General features: G+C 37.8%; 1 pseudogene; it reads right to left on the bottom strand.

Moving 5' to 3' along the window:
• Positions 1-3,919: 3,919 nt before the first annotated feature.
• Positions 3,920-19,156, bottom strand: LOC145783644 (uncharacterized; annotated as a pseudogene).
• Positions 19,157-20,452: the final 1,296 nt, after the last annotated feature.

Raw genomic sequence — 20,452 nt, 5'->3', positions numbered from 1 at the left:
AAAACGGTTCTCTAATGGGCTGAAAATATGGACCGAGATATAAAAACTCCAACAAGCCCAAATTTATGCCTCTGGAAGATCGTTTACCCCCTTGAACATACCCCTTGAAGATGACCACTTTGAGATTTTGGATATTTTCTTGCAGTGTTGCCATATAAAACAATACGATCAAGTCTTAACACATTTTATCTCGCAAAACTTGTTCCTTTGTAGTTTTAAGCAGTTTTTGATAATTTACCAGTATGTAGAAAGATATTTTAGTTGTTTAGTGACACACTTTATTGAATTTAAGTTAAAAAATAGTATTTTTTTTGTGAATGGCAACATGTGTTCTGCTTTGGAGACTATGTCATAAAAGCGTGTGCCTTTTGATTGTTTGTACACGTTAGTATGGGTGATAGTGCAAGGCAACTAGGCTACTTTACATTGGAATATTGCCTGATCAATGAGTATAAAGCCTTTCCAATTGAAAAGAGAGTACTGATTTAGATACAATTCAAAGTTGTAGTAGGCCATATTAGCCTAATGCCTGACAGTTTTTAGCCTACAATCTTGTAGAAGACTAGGCTATAGCTTGTGGCGAAACCAACCTAGCCATTGGTGACTATCAGTACAATAGTTGCAATAAAATGATTATTTTGGTTCAGTTTTAAATCTACAGAGTTTTACTATGGTGTAGAGAGGGATGGAGCAGGGGCCACTGCCCCTTAACCTTATTTGGATTTTTTGATTTATTTTGAGGATAAGTTTTAATTTGCTCTTTGAAACAACTTTTGTTTGGCCGACACCTTGATGGTGTGTTCTAATATTGCAGTCAAGTATACCATAACCAAAACAGACGCAGAGCAAGCATTGATTTTTATTGTTTTTCAGATGTACTGTACTATAAACCTATATCATATTGAAGATACAGAAATCTGAAAGTGTACTATTATACCCTTTGGGCAGTTTCAGCCTAAGAGAGCAGGTGCAAATGAGAGAAGTAAATTGGATGCTGCTGGTATGATAGCAATGATGTTGCAAGAACATTGGTTGTTCTGCAATTTGTATACAGTTTCCACTATTGCAATTAAACATCGTGTTGTTAAGATTTATGATGAATTGATGTATCTTTTGAGAATAAGAAAATCTCGTCAAAACAATCGGCATCAGAAACGAGTGAATGACTTTAATGACAGGTCCAGTGGTGTTTTTGATATATTTTGTGAAAATAACGTACAAAGAAAAAAACTTGAAGCTCTCCATGGAGTAACGATGACCAGTATGGAATGGGACTTTCTGAAAGATCAACGCTCAGAACGAAAAATGTATTGTGAGGATTACATTGATAAACAGTGGTGTAAAACAATGGAAAGGCGAAAGCAAGATCTTCATGCTCTTGAACGATTGAGGTGCTCCGAAAAAAGAATCACGGAAGAATATAATGAAGGTTTAACTGAATTAAATGAGATGCTTTCAGACTCTGAACAATCTAGTGCTGTTGAGGTCACTTCAGACGACACTCCAACTGATGATGAAGAGCCTAAGCCAAAGAGGAGGAAAGTAGCTATTAATCATGTGGTTGATGACACTATGGCAAAGCAATACCAGCATGCTCGACTTACTTTGCGAAATGTTCGCAGTGAATTTTATGAAACCTTGGACAAACTAAAAAGTGTTTATCATATGTCTCAGCTCCAAGCAGAGGCAGCTATCGTGGAAACAGCAAACAAGATGTTTGGAAGAACTTGGAAGTTTCATGGTAGTGACCCGGATCAACTCGATTTGGACACTTTGCCGGACAGACATATTATAAGGAAAACCGGCAAAAGCATCGAAACAATGGCTCTTGATTCCATTGTTCAAGAAATTATGTTTTCTGAGAATAATGCAGCCATTACATATGCTAATGACGGATCAAAAAAACAAGGAGCTGGTTCTTTCATTGTACAGGGAATAATAATAAATGGAAAATATAGAGCACTGCCTACCTTGTCTATTGTTTCAGAAAGCAGAGCTAATTTGGCAGACTTGAAAATGAATACACTACGGATCCTCTTTGTGGCTAGTGATGTGGAGGCTAAAGATATATATGAAAAGATTGACTTTGTGTTGACTGATCAAACTTCACATAATTTTCAAGTGGACCACACAGTGGCTGAAAAGTTTCAAACAAAAAAACTACCAGATCATGTCTTCTGCAATGTTCATCCAAGCTTGATGTTCAATCGTGAAATAAGTAAGCACTGGGCAAGTTTGGAAAACGCAATTGGAAGAGACAAAATTTATGCAAACTTTCTTGTTAATGCAACTTCATCAGCACGAAGTGTCACTGAACAAGCTCTTAATTGCATAACAAGGCTAATTAATCATGATTTTGATCACAAACCATGGAATAAAGCCAGAGACTTCGACCTTCACATTGCCCCAAGAAAAAATCTATCAGTAAGCCTCAAAGATGAAAGATTTAATCGTTTGACTTTGTCCTGCGCTATTGTATTGTATCATATGGAAGACGTAGCTGATTTTTTGCGTAAATTTTGTCATGTTTCAAATCAGCTAGCATGCATTGTTAGGTCTTTCCTTGACATCGAATTTTTAGAGGTTATGTTTTGTATTGGAGCTCTTCTGGGTTTACATCTGGTTGAACCTTTTTTGTCACTCACTCTGTCCCAAACTACCACATACTCTAAACTAACACCTACATTTCACCAACTTTATGAGGATCTAAACAACACAAATCCTGAAAAGCTATTCGATCTTGATAACCCTGCATTCCAATTCGTGTCATCCGATCGTTTTCATGCCACAAAGTACAGCCCAGAAATATGTGCAAGCATTGCACAAGTGACATCCACATACAAAGCACAACTTAAAAGCATGTTACAAGTTCTTCTTCGGAGATCATAACCCAAAGGCAAATATATCCTTCGCCCACATGGATGAGGAAAAACTGGAAAAAGTGCCTATCCACAACATTGACTCTGAGAGAAGTGTTGGCTTCATTAACTATGAACTATCTCGCAGAGGGGCCAGAGAACTGCCAGCAGCCTCTTCATCACAAGTAAAAAATAAATCCCAAGATCTAATTGAAAGTATGCCTTCTGGATCTTTCAAAAGTTATACCAAAAAAACCATCCTTATTCCCGAATTGCAGCTAGAGTGGAGAAAACTTCAAGATAACTTGCAGAAAACGATATCAGAAAACAAAATGTCCGCTAATATTGCACTAGACCAAAGACGCCACAAAGATCTTGCAGCTCTCAAATCCTTAGGTGGACCGTTCACTTCACCAATGGAGCTCGACAATTACGCAAATTCAATTCAAGCAGAAAGGACCAAGACAGACAGATTGTACAGGATACGTTACGCCAGGGACACATCGTTATCCATTCCCAAAACTAGCGATATTTTTAAGCTGAAAAAAGGACACAAGAAGCTTCCACTTCACACATACATAACAAACTTGAAACTATACTTTGAAAATATTGTATCAAAGACTGATGTGACAATGGAAGACTTCAGTGAAGCAATCACAACAATTGTGACTGAATCAAAAAAGTAGTGTTTAGTCACTGTTTACGTACCACAAACAGTAAAATTTTTAAAAAATTCCAAAACTTTCAACCCCTATGTTCAAGGGGGTAAACGTTATTTTTACGCGTTAAAAGTAAGCTGGTTGGTGTTTTTACATGTTTCTCCATATTTTCAGGGGGTTAGAGCAGAACTTTTGGTCTAAGTCCCCCCCTATTTATTGTTCTCATCATTTCATCAAATATTTGCCCCCCCCAATTTTTTTCTGGCTACGCCACTGCTACAAGAGCGGCTCGCTAGTGTGTGCTGCAGCACTCCCACAAAAGTTTCTCAAACATCTTAGCGTTTCTTTTGCCCAAAATGTAGTTATGTTCTCTGTTCACAGAATTGCTGACTGCTATAAATTGTAAATTATATTTGGAAACTTCGTGCTGTGAAATATTTTGCGCAAGGTTACAATAAAAGAACACACTCAATTGTGACGTCAAAGAGCCGCAAGTTTTCTTGATTTGCAATACAAACAAATAGCAAAAGCTTGTGCTGTGTACAAACAGCACAATAGACCAGGATACTTGTGAAATTTCACAGCGATGGTTGCTGCAAGAAATTAGGATTTGTTAAGGAGATTTCACATTTTATTGAAAGCTCGGAACAGCTTAAATAAACCAGTTTTATCTTAAACTTTCATCACAATTTAGAGCTGAAAATACGCTCAGAATGCACCAAATCAAATGTAATTTTAAAAATATCTGGGGGAGGCCCTCCCACTGTTGGATTCGCTATCGGCGTACACGCAGCACTCCTGGCTATTTTTACAACTCACCAACCGCCACTGCCAACGATGGATGTAGTTTCGCATCCCAATGAGCCAAAGTCCCTACAACTTTAAAATACATACTAAAGAATCATACATGTATCTATGCATTTGAAAAATTGCATGCTTGATTGCGAACACGTTGCCCTGCCCTTTCCCATTGGAGCAATCTTGCATTCAAAACTGCAAGGTGTCATCTCCAAAACATGCTTATCTCAAGATTTTTGCAATGATTTGTGGGTTATGATTTGATTAGTAGCTTACCCTTCCACAGACAGTCTTACTCGAGATCACGATCTTATTCCGGAACAAGAAAGTGGAAAAAGTCTGAATTGTTTGAAGATAAACAAAATACTGTGTTATCAAAAAGGACAAGTTACTTGTAACGAGAAAATCATTGCAAAACAAGATGAACAATGCATGAGTGTGCCTCACGTCAATATTATGACATCTCACAATAGCGTACATGATTCATTCAACGAGTTTAAAGAACTGAAACACATAATGATTAACAGTAGGAATTCTTAAAACTTATTCAAAAACGTCACAGGTTGGATTCTATCTTGATGAAATTACACAGAATGTGCACAAAAGCATAATCCTGAAAATTTCACATATTTTAAAACACAAACGAATCATACTTCGTTTCAATGTTACATATAGTTGTCTCTTTGCGACATGTTGCAAGATAAAAACACAAACAAACCTGAAATACAAGTCTACCAAACTGATATAGGAAAGGCTCAATAATTGGTTAACAATGAGAATATTCACAAAAAATCACAGGCTGCATTCCGCATGCAAGAAAGCAAGTTTGTTCAGGGGCGGCTCGCTAATGTATGCTGCGGTGCTTCAGCATTCCAATGAAAGTTTTCACAAAAAGTTTCTCAAATATCTTAGCGTTTCTACTGCCCAAATGTATTTTATGTTCTCTGTTTACAGAATTGCTGACTGTTATAGGCCTAAGTGTAAACTATATTTGGAAACTTTGGGTGCTGTGAAAGATTTTGCGCAAGGTTACAACTAAAGAGACAGTTGACTGTGACGTCGTAGAGCCGCGAGTTTTCTTGAATTGGCAATACAAACGAATAGCAGAACGATGTGCTGTTTTAAACCAAAACACAAGCAGGACGGCAAGTGTTGAGAAAAAAGCAGTGTCATACTGTCATAAGTCATTGAGTGTCTGGCATCCGGTAACGTCAAAAGAAGCTTAGGTCGCAATAGCGAAATTTACGTTATGAAATTACGCATTGTTAAGTGCTACACAATAAACCAATTAGTAGTTTGCATTTTCGTTGATTAGTATTGCGGTAGTATTAGTTTCAGAAGAACGCAAATAAGGAGGCACTAGCACAACTGATACTTTTTAGGATTGGTCTACTTCCCATCCTTGGAAAAAACTGCTTGAATTTAATATGGTCATGCAATAAGCAATGCATCTATCTACATCCAAAATGTAAAGTGACATAGGCCACGGGAAATTTTTTGTGGAGTAGGTAATGAAAAAAAAGTGTTTTCTTCTTTATCATTTAGAACATGCTATTCATATAATTATGTTTGTTGATCGTCCCCTCCAAAATATTACACATTTACGAAACTCTTAAATAAGCCAAGTTTCATTTAAACTTTATCACAATTTAAAGCTAAAATATGCTCAGAATGCACCAAATCAAATGTAAGTTTTCTGAGGGAGACACCCCGCTGTTGCATTCGCTTTCGGCGGACACGCGGCCAGGCTTCGTCCCTCCGCAGCACCCCCATTTCTAGGACACACCAGCCGCTAATGAAGTTGTTGGCATATTGTTAAAGTTGAAACAATCTTTTAAATCAAAAAAATCTTATTCAGTTTAAATATATTATTTTTATTCAAAAATCCATTCTTATTTATTTTATCAGCTGTTCGATAGCTTTGTCGAAACTTAAGCAATTTGCTAAGAAGTGAGCAATCTTGCAAACTAAACTAAATAACAGAATCAAACCAGCAAGGAAACTTAAAACAAACCTAAGGCAATGTGACAATAAAACAATCAGACAAAAGAAAGCAATATCAAGTCATGGCGTAGTTTGAAATTCAATGAAAGATTAATTATTGTCACGTTAAAACATGTCCTCATTAAGTTCACAAAATACCACAAATTACTAGGAACAACTCCCGTCCAAAAACACAGGAAACAAATCCACGAAAAGTTATATGACGAATAGCAATACAAAACATTCAAAAATATCACAAGACATAATCTATATTCCTAGTAACAAGGCAGCATACAAAGTAATCCTGCTCAAACATTTATATGGCTTTCACCAATGTGAATTAGCATATGACGTTTCAGGATACCGACGAGTACAAACGATATCTCACACATGTCACATTTGAATGGCTTTCTTTCCAGTATGAATTCGCATATGACCTTTCAGGTGACTGACTTGTGCAAACGATTTCTCACAAACATCACATTTATATGGCTTTTCACCAGTGTGAATTCGTATATGATTTTTCAGGTTGCATAGCCCTGCAAACGATTTGTCACAAATATCACAATTATATGGCTTTTCACCAGTGTGAATTCGCATATGACGTTTCAGGATACTGACCCTTGCAAACGATTTCTCACATACATCACATTTATATGGCTTTTCACCAGTGTGAATTCGCAAGTGACCTTTCAGGTGACTGACCTGTGCAAACGATTTCTCACACACGTCACATTTATAGGGCTTTGAACCAGAATGAATGAGCACATGCTTTTTCAGGTTACCGACCTGTGCAAACGATTTCTCACACACATCACATTTATATGGCTTTTCACCAGTGTGAATTCGTATATGATCTTTCAGGTTGCAGAGCCCTGCAAACGATTTCTTACACACGTCACATTTATATGGCTTTTTACCAGTGTGAATTCGAATATGACCTTTCAGGTGACTGACCCGTGCAAACGATTTCTCACACAGGTCACATTTATATGGCTTTTCACCAGTGTGAATTTGCATATGATCTTTCAGGTTACAGAGCCCTGTAAACGATTTCTTACATACGTCACATTTATATGGCTTTTCACCAGTATGAATTGGCAAGTGTCGTTTCAGGATACTGACTCTTGCAAACGATTTCTCACAAATGTCACATTTATATGGTTTTTTACCAGTGTGAATTCGCATATGACCTATCAGGTTATTGACAAGTGCAAACGATTTCTTACACACGTCACAATTGTATGGCTTTTCACCAGTGTGAATCATCTTATGCCGATTTAAACTACTACGTCGTGGAAATGATTTTTCACATAAATCACACTTGTTGGGCCTTTCACCAGTGTGATTTTTCTTATAATTTCAATTTCACCCCTTGTTCTTGATTATTCATTCCATATGGTTCACAATGTTCAAGTACTTCAAGCTTTACTGGAATTATCTCACTTTGATTCATGTTAAAAGGTGAAGTAAATAAGTAAATAATTGATATTAGCCATAGTTGATCAGTATAGTCGTTAAACTGAAACACATTAGCCGCAAAAATTAATAATCTGTGAAAAGTTGAATAATGGTTAAGAGTAGGAACACTCATATTCAAAAACAACACAGCTTAATATTCAATATATATTACTTCACAATTTTCAAAAGCTAACGCACGATCTCTCATTTCCATGACGCATCAACTGGTACAATAAAAAAGAAATAACATATAATCTTCCAGTGGCTTATCATAACAACACAAGTTATGTCACTTAAGTGCGACTACAAAGGCTTTCTTTTGTAAATTAAGTTGTTTCATCATTCACACTGACGGGATCTCTTCATGTTGGGGCAAATTAACAGCATCTCAAATGAGAAGTAACAAAAACATATCTTACACACTTCACACTTGCATGACGTTTAATTAGAATGATTCATCAATGGCTTCCTCGAACAACAAAAATGTAGGTGGCTATCTGCCACTTCAACCTGGTAAGTGGGTAATTATGTTTTTGCAACTTGCGTTACAAAACTTGGATATTTCATTTGGCAACTCTAGCATTTTTGTCGCATTATTTCTTCATTATTTGTTACATTTACCAAAAACAAAGGAAGATAGATATCATAATAATCAAGTTAATATCATAATAAATAAATTTAGAGAACTCCTCCCTATACTCACAAGCAAGCAACTTCCTGCTGCAACCAGAGTTCAAGTTTACTCCAGTTGTGTGAGGAGTGCCATGCTCTATGGCTCTGAAAGATGGGCTACTTTAGCAAGCAGCGTTACGCGCCTCCAACGTAATGACAGAGCGATGGTAAGATGGACCTGCCTAGTCAAGCCTGAAGACAACACCAGTTTGAGACACTTCTATCAAAGCTCAAAATAAAAGACATCAGTGAAGTCCTCCAATTAGGCAGACTGAGATGGCTTGGTCACGTTGAGCGCAGCTCAAGCTGGATCTCGCAGGTCAGATGTGTCAACATAGCAGCACAGCAGGATCAAGGTAGACCAAAACGCTCTTGGGAAGAATTTATAAAACGTGACCTTGTAGCCCTGAACATGGACTCGGCCAACCCAATCAATCGTGAGGTTTGGAGGGGAAGACTTCGTTCTCGACAGACAGACAGGCCACACCCTCGACGTGAGGATTAATTCATGGCCTGTATAATCAAAATTGGTTGATGATGATGAAACAAATAATAATAAATCACGTCCTATGACTTTTCTCCAGAGTTAGCTCCAGAGTTGTTGTGACGATTTAAATTGCTAACATACGGAAATATTTTTTTCCCATAGCCTACGACGTTTCAGCCTTCCGATCCGTGCAAACTATTCCTCACACAAAAGTCACATTTATATGGCCTTGCCCCAGTGTGAATTTGTATATTACTTTTCAGGTTATTGACCCTTGCAAACGATTCCTCACACAAGTCACATTTATAAGGCCTTTCACCAGTGTAGATTCGCATACCACGTTTCAGGCTACCGATACAAACGATTTCTCACACAGAAGTCACGTTTATATGGCTTTTTAGGTGTGAATTCGAAAATGATCTTTCGGGTTACAGACCAGTGCAAACGATTTGTTACACGTCACATTTATATGGCTTTTCACCAGTGTGAATTCGCATATGATCTGTAAGGTTACCGACAAGTGCAAATGATTTCTTACGCACGTCACATTTGTATGGCTTTTCACAAGTGTGAATTTGCATATGACGTTTCAGGTTACTGACCTGTGCAAACGATTTCTTACAAATATCACATTTATATGGTTTTTCACCAGTGTGAATTTGCATATGACGTTTCAGGTGACTGACCTGTGAAAACGATTTCTTACACAGGTCACATTTATATGGTTTTTCACCAGTGTGAATTCGCATATGACCTTTCAGGTCACCGACACGTGCAAACAATTTCTTACACACATCACATTTATATGGCTTTTCACCAGTGTGAATCATCTTATATCGACTTGAACTACTACATTGTGGAAATGAGTTTTCACACAGATCACACTCGTGTGGCTTTTCACCAGTGTGACTTCTCTCATGAATTTTCAATTGCACCACTTGTTCTTGGTTATTGATTCCATAATGTTTACAATATTCAAGTACTTCAAGCTTTACCGGAATGACTTCACTTTGATTCATGTTAAGAGGTGAAGTGAATAATTGATTTGAATTAGTAACGCATTAGTTGACCAAACAAAATCAGTTGTTACAAATATGGAATATATTACAGGGTTGAAATATAACCTGAAAAACATTATCTGCAAAAATTAAGCCAATACACTGTGAACAGCTTAATAATGGTTAAGAGTAGGAACACTTATATTCACAAACAACACAGCTTTATTCTATACTCATGAAAGCACAAAGAATGCAAACAAAAAGATAATCGTAACATAATATTATTTCACAGATTTTCAAAAGCAAAACCACGATCTTTCATTTCCATGACGCACCAACTAGAACAATATAAATAAATACAGTAAAGTCATCCAGTGGCTATTCACGTAAATGAATTAACAGCATCTCAAATGAGAAATAACAAAACCATATCTTTCACACTTGCATGACGCTTAACTAGAATGTTTCATTAACCACTTTGCTAATTTTTGTTGCTTAACGTTGGAACAGCGTTTATGGTCGTATGCAGCTTGTATCGCTTAACGGTGAATTCCCTAAAGCTTCTGTTATCTACCAGAAATAGTTTGGCTTCAATAAAGCATGGTTATGGCGCTGCTTTCTCAGCGAAAAGTAGATCTGTTTACAAGGAGGTTTAAGAAAAGCCAGTTCAAACTGGCTATTCAATGAGTCTTTTCACGTTAATTCAAGGCCTGGACACGTTATATCCATGAAAAATCTGCTGATTACTCCACGCCAGCTGATTGCCGAGCTGAATACGTTTCACATTTCACTTGCTTTTGAAGAAGTTTCAAATGCAGGCAAAGACTTGTTTCGTCAAAATAGTTTTTGAACAAGTCATTTTACATTGCTTGAAGGCCTAAATATGTTGAATCTATGTAAAAGAGGCTGATTTATGGTTTAAAGAACAAGATTTGCCATTTAATGTAGTTTTATATCAGTTTATAAGCCCATATGACAGCCAAAACGCCGGCAAAATTGTTCGCAAAACAAACGCCGGTGGTACGGCATCATGACGTAAGCGATAAAGCCGACGTTAAGTGGTCAATACTATGGAACTGTTAAACCAGGCAGCTAATGCACTACACCTGCATGATCATAGAAAACATTTCTGGTGTGAATCGAATACTGTCCTTCAGTGGATCAGGAACCCTGACCTACGATTATACAAGTTTGTTACTCGTAGGTTAAATCGCATTTTACTCTTGTCAGAAGTGAGCGAATGGCATTTCTGTCCGACGCATCTCAACTTGGCAGGCGTTGGCACCAGACCGAATGCCATCACCAAAACAGGTTCCAAGAAAATGTGGTTGAGCGGTCCATCCTTTCTCATGCAGGAGAATGAGGTCCCAACAGTGAAGGGAAACGATGTGGCTATTCGTAAAATTGAACTGTCGCCGGAGATAACGGTGAGAGAAAAACACAACTGGCTCCATTAGCATGAAGATCGAAACAGCACCTACGCTGTACGAAAAAAAAGAAAGTTGCCTATCTTGTAGGTTTCACAGAGTTCATTGCATCTAAATGCAAGAAACATGAGTAATGAGTATGCAAAAGCAAAGTTAAATGCTTCTTACCTTGAGGACGCTTTAACTATGGTGGTTGTCTACGTGCAGAAAATAGTGTATACAGATTTGTTAAGTTGTGAAGGTCTGCCAGAGTCGATTGATGTTGTAACAAAACGTCTTGCTTCGAGCAAAGCTGGAGTGGATAAACAGTGCCTGAAGGAGTTGCTCTCTCTAAAAAAAGTATCGTCCTTGTGTGGACAAACAGGGTAGACTTCGTATTGAAGGTCGTCTGAGTAAGTCTCCCGAAATAACTGCCGATGCAAAGCATCCTCTTATTTTGCCTTCGAGGAACGCATTGACACGGCTAGTTGTCCTTGACGCTCATTGTGATAGCTATCACTTTGGTGTGCAACAGACGCTGTTATCTACTCGTCAACGTTTTTGGATTGCAAATGGTAATTCTTCGGTGAAACATTATTTGCATGACTGCGCTCCATGTGCCTTAGAGAAAGCAAAGCCCATCAGGCAACTTATGCCTGATTTACCATTACCAAAAACCACGACCTATAACAAATCTTTCTTTAACAGTGGTGTAGATTTTTTTGGTCCAATGACGTTTGTGGAAGAAAGAAGCCAAAAAAAAGCATGGGGATTGTTATTTACCTGCCTTACGAGTAGAGCAATCCATGTGGAACTAGTGACGTCACTATCTTACAGTGAATTTGTTTTAGCATTTACCAGATTTGTAGACTTGTGTGGATCTATACGTAACATGCTCTTAGATAACGGGACCACATTTCAAGCGGCAGCTAAAAGACTACCAGAAATTTTGGAGTCTTCTGAAATTCAAACTTCTCTGAGAAAAAAGGGAATTAACTGGGCGTTCATCCCTCCGTATGACCCGGCTCAGAGAGGGGCTTGGGAAGCAATAGTCAAACAATTCAAAATTGCCTTTTCCAACGTTATTGGGAACTCAGCTCATAAACTCAACTTTGTTGAACTTCTTACATTTATGGGTAGTGCCATAACAGTCAACGAAAGACCTTTAGTCCCTATCTGTGATGACCCTAAGGATTCTACTGTTATCACCCCAGCCGCACTCCTTAATCCATTCTTGAGCCCATTTTCATCAGTTGGCAACCCGCATGACCGAGATGAGTTACGGAGAGACTATAGGTATAACCTGGCTCTATCTCACAGTTTCTGGGAGAAATGGATCTCTTTCTATTTACATTCTCTGCAGGGTAGAAATGAGTGGGCCAGTTTAGGGGAGAACCTAAAGCCTGGGCAATTAGTGGTGATTGGTTCTCCGAAGATATAACTAAGAGAGGGAGGTACTGGTTGGGGAGAGTCCATGAGATCATCCTCTAAAAACGAAAACCGATTGTCAGGCGCATTAGGGTGGCAGTCTCAGCGGTGGGATGAGGCATCGGGTGAGGTCAAAGTGGAACTGGTCCTAAGAGGTATATCATGGGTTGCGCCTGTGGGGAATGCTTGACTGCATTCAGGACCCGACCCCCCTGGTCTATTGTTAGCGGGTGTCGTTGAGGCATCTGTGCCACCATTGCCTTTCATCTAAATTAGTAGTGTAGGCTACTGTATTGTGGATATGTATCGCGCAAATCTGTTTTAACCTTCGTCTTTCTATGTGTCATCTGCAGTGCCCCAATATGCATAATGTTCAAGTAGTGTATGGTATGCTACAGCGATCTCAGTAATTTGTGTCATTATACGTAGCTGGCTAGTTACTGTTTAGTGCTTTTGATTTGTTTACTACTGTGTGTTTCATGCAAATGATGTAGATATTAATCGTGCAAGTATTCACTAGCGATCTCAGTGATTTGCGTCATTATAAGTAGGCTGTCTATTAGTTACTTTGTAGTGCGTTTGATTTGGCTACTGTGTGTCTCATGATACCAACGTATATATTAATCGTTAACATATATTAATCGTTATTATATTAATCGTTAGTATATATTAATCGTTACACAGGACCAGCTGGCTACGGGCCTGTGTATGTGTCATCCGCAGGGCCCCAATATGTGTAACTCGTCAACATGTTCAAGTAGTGTATGCTACAGCGATCTCAGTGATTTGTGTCATTATACGTAGCTGGCTAGTTACTGTTTAGTGCCTTTGATTTGTTTACTACTGTGTGTTTCATGCAAATGATGTAGATATTAATCATGTAAATATTCGCCAACGATCTCAGTAATTTGCGTCATTATAAGTAGCTGGCTAGTTACTGTGTAGTGCGTTTGATTTGACTACTGTGTGTCTCATGATACTGACGTATATATTAATTAATCGTGTAAGTATTCACCAGGTCTTTGTGGCCAAGGTGTTCCAGTGCCTTGCGCTGTTATATAAGGATAGTCACCATTTGTTGTGTAGCTTAGATGTATATACTTTCTGTGTATTGCATGTTGGGCATCGACCCTTCTAAACGATTTGTCACATAGATCACAATTATATGGCTTTTCACCAGTGTAAATTCGAATATGACGTTTCAGGATACTGACCCTTGCAAACGATTTCTCACACACGTCACATTTATATGGCTTTTCACCAGTGTGAATTTGCAAGTGACCTTTCAGGTGACTGACCTGTGCAAACGATTTCTCACATACGTCACATTTATATGGCTTTGAACCAGAACGAATGAGCACATGTTTTTTCAGGTTACCGACCTGTGCAAACGATTTCTCACATGTATCACATTTATATGGCTTTTCACCAGTGTGAATTCGTACATGATCTTTTAGGTTACAGAGCCCTGCAAACGACTTCTTCCACACATTACATTTATATGGCTTTTTACCAGTGTGAATTCGCATATGACCTTTCAGGTGACTGACCAGTGCAAACGATTTCTCACAAACGTCACATTTATATGGCTTTTCACCAGTGTGAATTCGCATACGATCTTTCAGGTTACAAAGCCCTGTAAACAATTTCTTACCTACATCACATTTATATGGCTTATTACCGCTACGAATTGGTGCATGCCGTTTCAGGATACTGAGTCTTGCAAACGACTTCTCACAAACGTCACATTTATATGGCTTTTTACCAGTGTGAATTCGCATATGACCTATCAGGTTATTGACCAGTGCAAACGATTTCTTACACAAATCACAATTATAGTACATACAATCATGGAAAAAGGAATATCCTTGGATAACCTTCGACTCCGTGAAAGGAATAGCTTAATGGACATCCTGCAAATGGGTTGTGGACAGTGTTTTTTTTAAGGTGTTTTGGGGGACCGAAACGGTCCCCTAAATTTCTCCTGCGGTTTCCCAAAATTTGGACTTGCAACTACAGTAGAAAAGTAATGGTTGTTTCTCGCTATGTCTTGTCGATAATACGAATATAGCCGAAAATACGAATATACGAAATAGGCCTAAGTGGAGGTACAGCGAACAGCTGATTCAAAGAGTTATTCACAAAAGAAGTGCACCTTTGATACTCGTCAATGTTTATTTCTGATTTATGGCGCATAATGATCAGTTTTTACGTGTGGAAACATAACAAGCAGAAGCCAACAAGCACACTTTGTTTGATTGTGCAGAAAACTTGTTTGGCGGCCGTGTTGGGCAGGCTGTTTGGTCGCTGTTACAATCATTTAAGATGTGCCTTGTCGAATAATTCATTTTATGTTGCGTTGATTGTATGTAGGCCTAGTTATGGCTATTTTTTGGTATTTAAATGAAACACTTGCGGTCTCTTAAAACTACTTAGCGGTCACCCAAACCAAACCTTAAAAAAAACCCTGGTTGTGGATAACAATAAGTCTCGTCACGTACAAAATCTGTTTTGTCTTCAGGACAACAGAAGGTTTGGATCGAAGGTTTCAGCAAATGGAAAAAAGGAAAAGATGCATTAAAAAGCATGATATTAGTACCGCACACAGGGAATGCAGTGAAGGTAGACTGGTAGAAGCAGAAGCCACAGAAACATCAAAAATTGTATCTCATTCGACTTTGAGAAACATGAAACGGAATTGCTCTGTCATTGAGTGGATTTTTAAAGTAATAATTTTTTTTGCTCGACAAGGGTTGGCATTGCGTGGTCACGATGATGAAAATTCAAATATAATGCAAACGCTTCATCTTCTTGCCTCAAACAACGATAACTTAAAACAGTGGCTTGAGGGTCTTGGTTGCTGATTCCATATGGTTCACAATCTTCAAGTATTTCAAACTGAACTGGAATTACTTCACTTTGATTCATGTTAAAAACTGAAGTGAATAATTGATTTGAATTAGTGATGCATTAGCGATGGTTGACCAAACAAAATCAGTTAACTTACAAAGTAAGAAATACATTGCAGGATAAACAGCCTATAACCTGAAACATACAAAAATATCGCAACTTAAATTGTATATTCATAAAAGCATAAACAATGCGCACAAAAGTAAAATCTTGAAAAGTAATAATCGGTAGGCACTTTAACGTATTTCACTTTCCAAAAACAATAATGCAATCATGCATGACATATTGTACGATTCCTCGTAAATCAGCTCAATGAAGTCATGTGACTCAGCATGTGATATTGTCAACGTTCTTCTCGAAACTTCTTTGATACAAACTACACTGAGTGAACGAATTACCGTCACCAGCGTAACCTAGTGGATTAGAGTTTGGGCAAGAAATATAGTCGTTTCGATTGCTTGGGTTCGAGTCGCATCTCCTGCCTTTATTCTTTTTTCTTCTGTTACTGAACTGAGTGCAAAACAATTCTTTTCCTGCGATGAGGTGATTTCAAACATCAATGATGGCATGTGTCTCGCTGATTGCGTTACTGCTTTTACTGCCAAAAACACATGAAACAAATCACATAAAGTTATGCAACGATTGGCAATACAAAAGGAACATAAAAAACATCACAAAATCACAATCTACAGTATAATCATACTAACAACGTCGTATACATTTTTTCTATAAGCCAAGATCATATTCATATGGCTTTTCACAAGTGTGAATTCGCATATGTCAAATTACAGAGCCCTGCATACGATTTCTCAGACACGTCACATTTATATGGCCTATCACCAGTGTGAATTCGCATATGACATTTCAGCTGACTGCCCCGTGCAAACGATTTCCTACACACGTCACATTTATATGGCTTTTCACCAGTGTGAATTTGCATATGATCTTTTAGGTTACCGACTTGTGCAAACGATTTCTCACACATGTCACATTTATATGGCCTTTCACCAGTGTGAATTCGCATATGACATTTCAGGTGACTGCCCCGTGCAAACGATTGCTTACACACGTCACATTTATATGGCTTTTCACCAGTGTGAATTTGCATATGATCCTTCAGGTGACCGACCCGTGCAAACGATTTCTCACATATGTCACATTTATATGGCTTTTCACCAGTGTGAATTTGCATATGACGTTTCAGGTTACTGACCTGTGAAAACGATTTCTCACACACGTCACATTTATATGGCTTTTCACCAGTATGATTTCGCATATGACATTTCAGGTCACTGACTCGTGCAAACGATTTCTTACACACGTCACATTTATATGGCTTTTCACCAGTGTGAATTGGCATATGACGTTTCAGGTTACTGACCCGTGCAAACGATTTCTTACATACGTCACAATTGTATGGTTTTTCACCAGTGTGAATCATGTTATGCTGATTTAAACTACTACGTTGTTGAAATGATTTTTCACATGAATCACACTTGTATGGCTTTTCACCAGTGTGATTTCTCTCATGAATTTTCAATTGCACCACTTGTTCTTGGTTACTGATTCCATGTGGTTCACAATCTTCAAGTACTTCAAGCTTTACTGGAATTAGTTCACTTTGATTCATGTTACAAGGTGAAATGAATAATTGATTTGATTTGGTGATGCATTAGTTGACCAAACAAAATTAGTTGTTACAAAGATGGAATATATTAATGGGAAAACGTATAACCTGAAACACTATAGCTGCAAAATTAGGGTATTAAATTGAGAAAAGTTTAATAATGGTTAAGAGTAGGAATACAATGTTCCTGGAAACAATGTTCCTTGGTTTCTTCGTAGCGTTGTTAAGCAGGGCTTTGGAATCATACTTGGAAAGATTTTGGCATATCTGGAGTCGTAGTGCTCAAAAGAAGGCCGACTTGATGACAAAACGATGAAGAACAAGATTTGTGATTTGTGTTCTCAATCTTTTTTCAAAGTATTGCTTCTTGTTCTTTGTAATGTGCTATAAAACGTCACCAGAAATTAGAAATATTTGTTCTTGTCAGTTTTTGTGAAAGTCGCCATTTCAAATGATGAGGAGTTGTTAATATTAAAAGCAATAAAAAAGAAACATTCAAAACTAACAAATGATCAGTATAAATTTCAAAGTAAAAAAAGGATGCCAGGTTGCATACAAAATAATTTCAATCAGACAAAAACATATTTTATTGTTCATTCACCAAGTACAGTGGAAATCACAAAATAACAAATAAATTGCATTTTATGAATTTACCTTCTAGAGACGTATCTTACGCCGTTTCACACAAGCAACATGCAAAAACGCTTTTTCACAAACGTCACATTTAAATATATAGCTATTCACCAGATAGATTTCGCATATGACCTTTCAGGTTACCAACCTGTGCAAACGATTTCTCACACACGTCCCATTTATATGACTTTTTACCAGAGTGAATATACATATGACGTTTCAGGTGACTGAAAAATTAAAACGATTTAAAACATGTCACATTTATATGACTTTTCACCATTGTGAATTTGCATATGACCCTTCATACTGACCTTCTACTGACCTGTGAAAACAATTTCTCACACACAGCACATTAATATGGCTTTTCACCAGTGTGAATTCCGGAATGGCCCGCTTTGACGAGTCTGATTCAGCGAGTCCGATTTGGCGAGTTCCCTATTCGGCGAGAGCCAATTGATATTCGAATCCTCAACTATTAGAAAATTATCCAACGACGCCTTCTGCTTACTAAGAGAATTTTGTATTTTATTCTACAATATCTTTTCTTTTGCATTCCGAAAAATAAAAATAAATTAAAATGAAATTTAGCGAAAAATGTTTGAACTATTAAATTAAAATGTTTGCTCACATAGTTATTATTATTATTTATTAGCGTGAAACAAGGCTGTCTATACCCAAAACAAAACAACAAAAAAATACACAAACTGCAAATACACAAAGGTCATAGAGAGCCACCTTGGATGTCATCAGTTTAAAATCTCCCTAAATAGGCTATCAACTGTTGTTCAGTCTAAAGGTCGAAAGTACGGTTTAGGTGTCTATCCCTAAGTTTTCGGGGTCAATGAATCGAATTAAATAGGTTAAATTACGATAGGCTGATTATCTACTGAGATACGTATGATTTGTATATAATATACGACTTGGGAGAGCCCGGGGACATTTCAGACGCAGCGATAGGCCAACATCAGACAGAGCAGATCACGATATTAGCAAATTCCCTTGAAGCTTGAGATATACTGCAAACAAAATCATCTTGACTTCCATGATGTAACACGAGCTTGAGAAAAGTGGTTTTCCAACATTTCAGTTTCTATACTTTTGGCAGCTTGATAAGCCGAATAGTGGTAAAATTTTGAGACAACTCCTCACTTTTCATCTGAATAAATTCCATATGTATTGGTGCAAAATGGTTTCCAGCACACTTTAAAATAAAACATTTTTTCGAAAACAAAACACTCGAAAATCCGTCCGTAGTATCCCCAATCTCCCCTAATAAGATGGAATTATCATAAGAGCATATTACATGCCGCATAACAGGTACTATCAATACAGGCATCTAAGAAAAACTGCAACCAACAGGAGGCTCATACTTGGCCTCCTACAGTAGATGAATACAGGGGATTAATCTGTTCTAAATAATGGCGTACCATTAAAGTCTGGACACAGACAAATTCAGAAAATCATCGGAATTACAACGGTAGGCTACAAAGGTAAATCGTAAACCAGGGTGATCAGCCCGTTTGTTGTCTTATTGCCTAGGGCTGTCTCTATTCATCATCTTCCGACTCGTCTAGAAGAAACTTGTTATGTGGATTGTCACATTCTTGCAGTTGGCATGGTCCACATGCAGCGGTACACGGTAGTCCGTATCCTCTACAGCAGTGGTTCCCAACTCATTTTAAGGCAACCCATTTTACAAAAAAATTCAGTTCGGTAAAATCTTGCGACCCAAGCAAATTGTCGTAGTATTTTACAAGCCATACAAGATTGCGATGCAAACAAACAGCACTACAAAAGCAGTAACTTTTTCCAAAAATAATATGTTTATCAAATCACTAATCAGATAGCTGCTGTACTGGCTTGCTGTCAGTGAGTTTTTGAAATCGAGGCGTTATTTTGCTTAGGCATAGCCGCATGTCGGCTTCAACTTCCAGCCGGTTTCGCCATTTAATTTTCAATACACACATGGCGCTAAATCCAGTCTCACAAAGCCAAGTTGTTGCAAATGGAATCTGTTTTTGAAGCACTAAATTTGAAACTGTGGGATACACTTTGTACATGGAAGCCCAAAAGTGGATGTTTGCAAAATCTTTGGAGTGTTTGTCTTTGAAGGACGCAAAAGAAATACGATTTGCTGCTTTTGTCGTTATGTCCATAAACTGTTCTGCAACATGGATGGGAAGTCGAGGCAGATCTTTTCCAACAAATGGATCAATTATCTAATCATTTTGCTACTAGGTGTTAGAGATTTTTCATGGTAGTGCACAAACTTTTTGGCAAACTGTTTCAGGTGTCGAATTATGGTTTGCTTAACATCAACTTCCTTGCCACAAATATATTGCGTTAGCTGAGGAAATATATCGTACTCATCTCTGGTGGCATAACTTTTCCAGAATATGAGTTTTTTGTAGTAAGCAGAAACTTTTGCGGCACGATCAATCACCGTAAAGTCGTTGCCTTGCGTAGATAAATTTAGAGAATTCAGAGAGTCAAATATATCGGCAAGGTAAGCAACTTTTGCGTTGAAATCTT

This window comes from Aplidium turbinatum, chromosome 14 (genome assembly GCF_918807975.1).
Source record: "Aplidium turbinatum chromosome 14, kaAplTurb1.1, whole genome shotgun sequence".
Classification (NCBI taxonomy): domain Eukaryota; kingdom Metazoa; phylum Chordata; class Ascidiacea; order Aplousobranchia; family Polyclinidae; genus Aplidium; species Aplidium turbinatum.
This window is presented reverse-complemented; position numbering and strand designations above follow the sequence as displayed.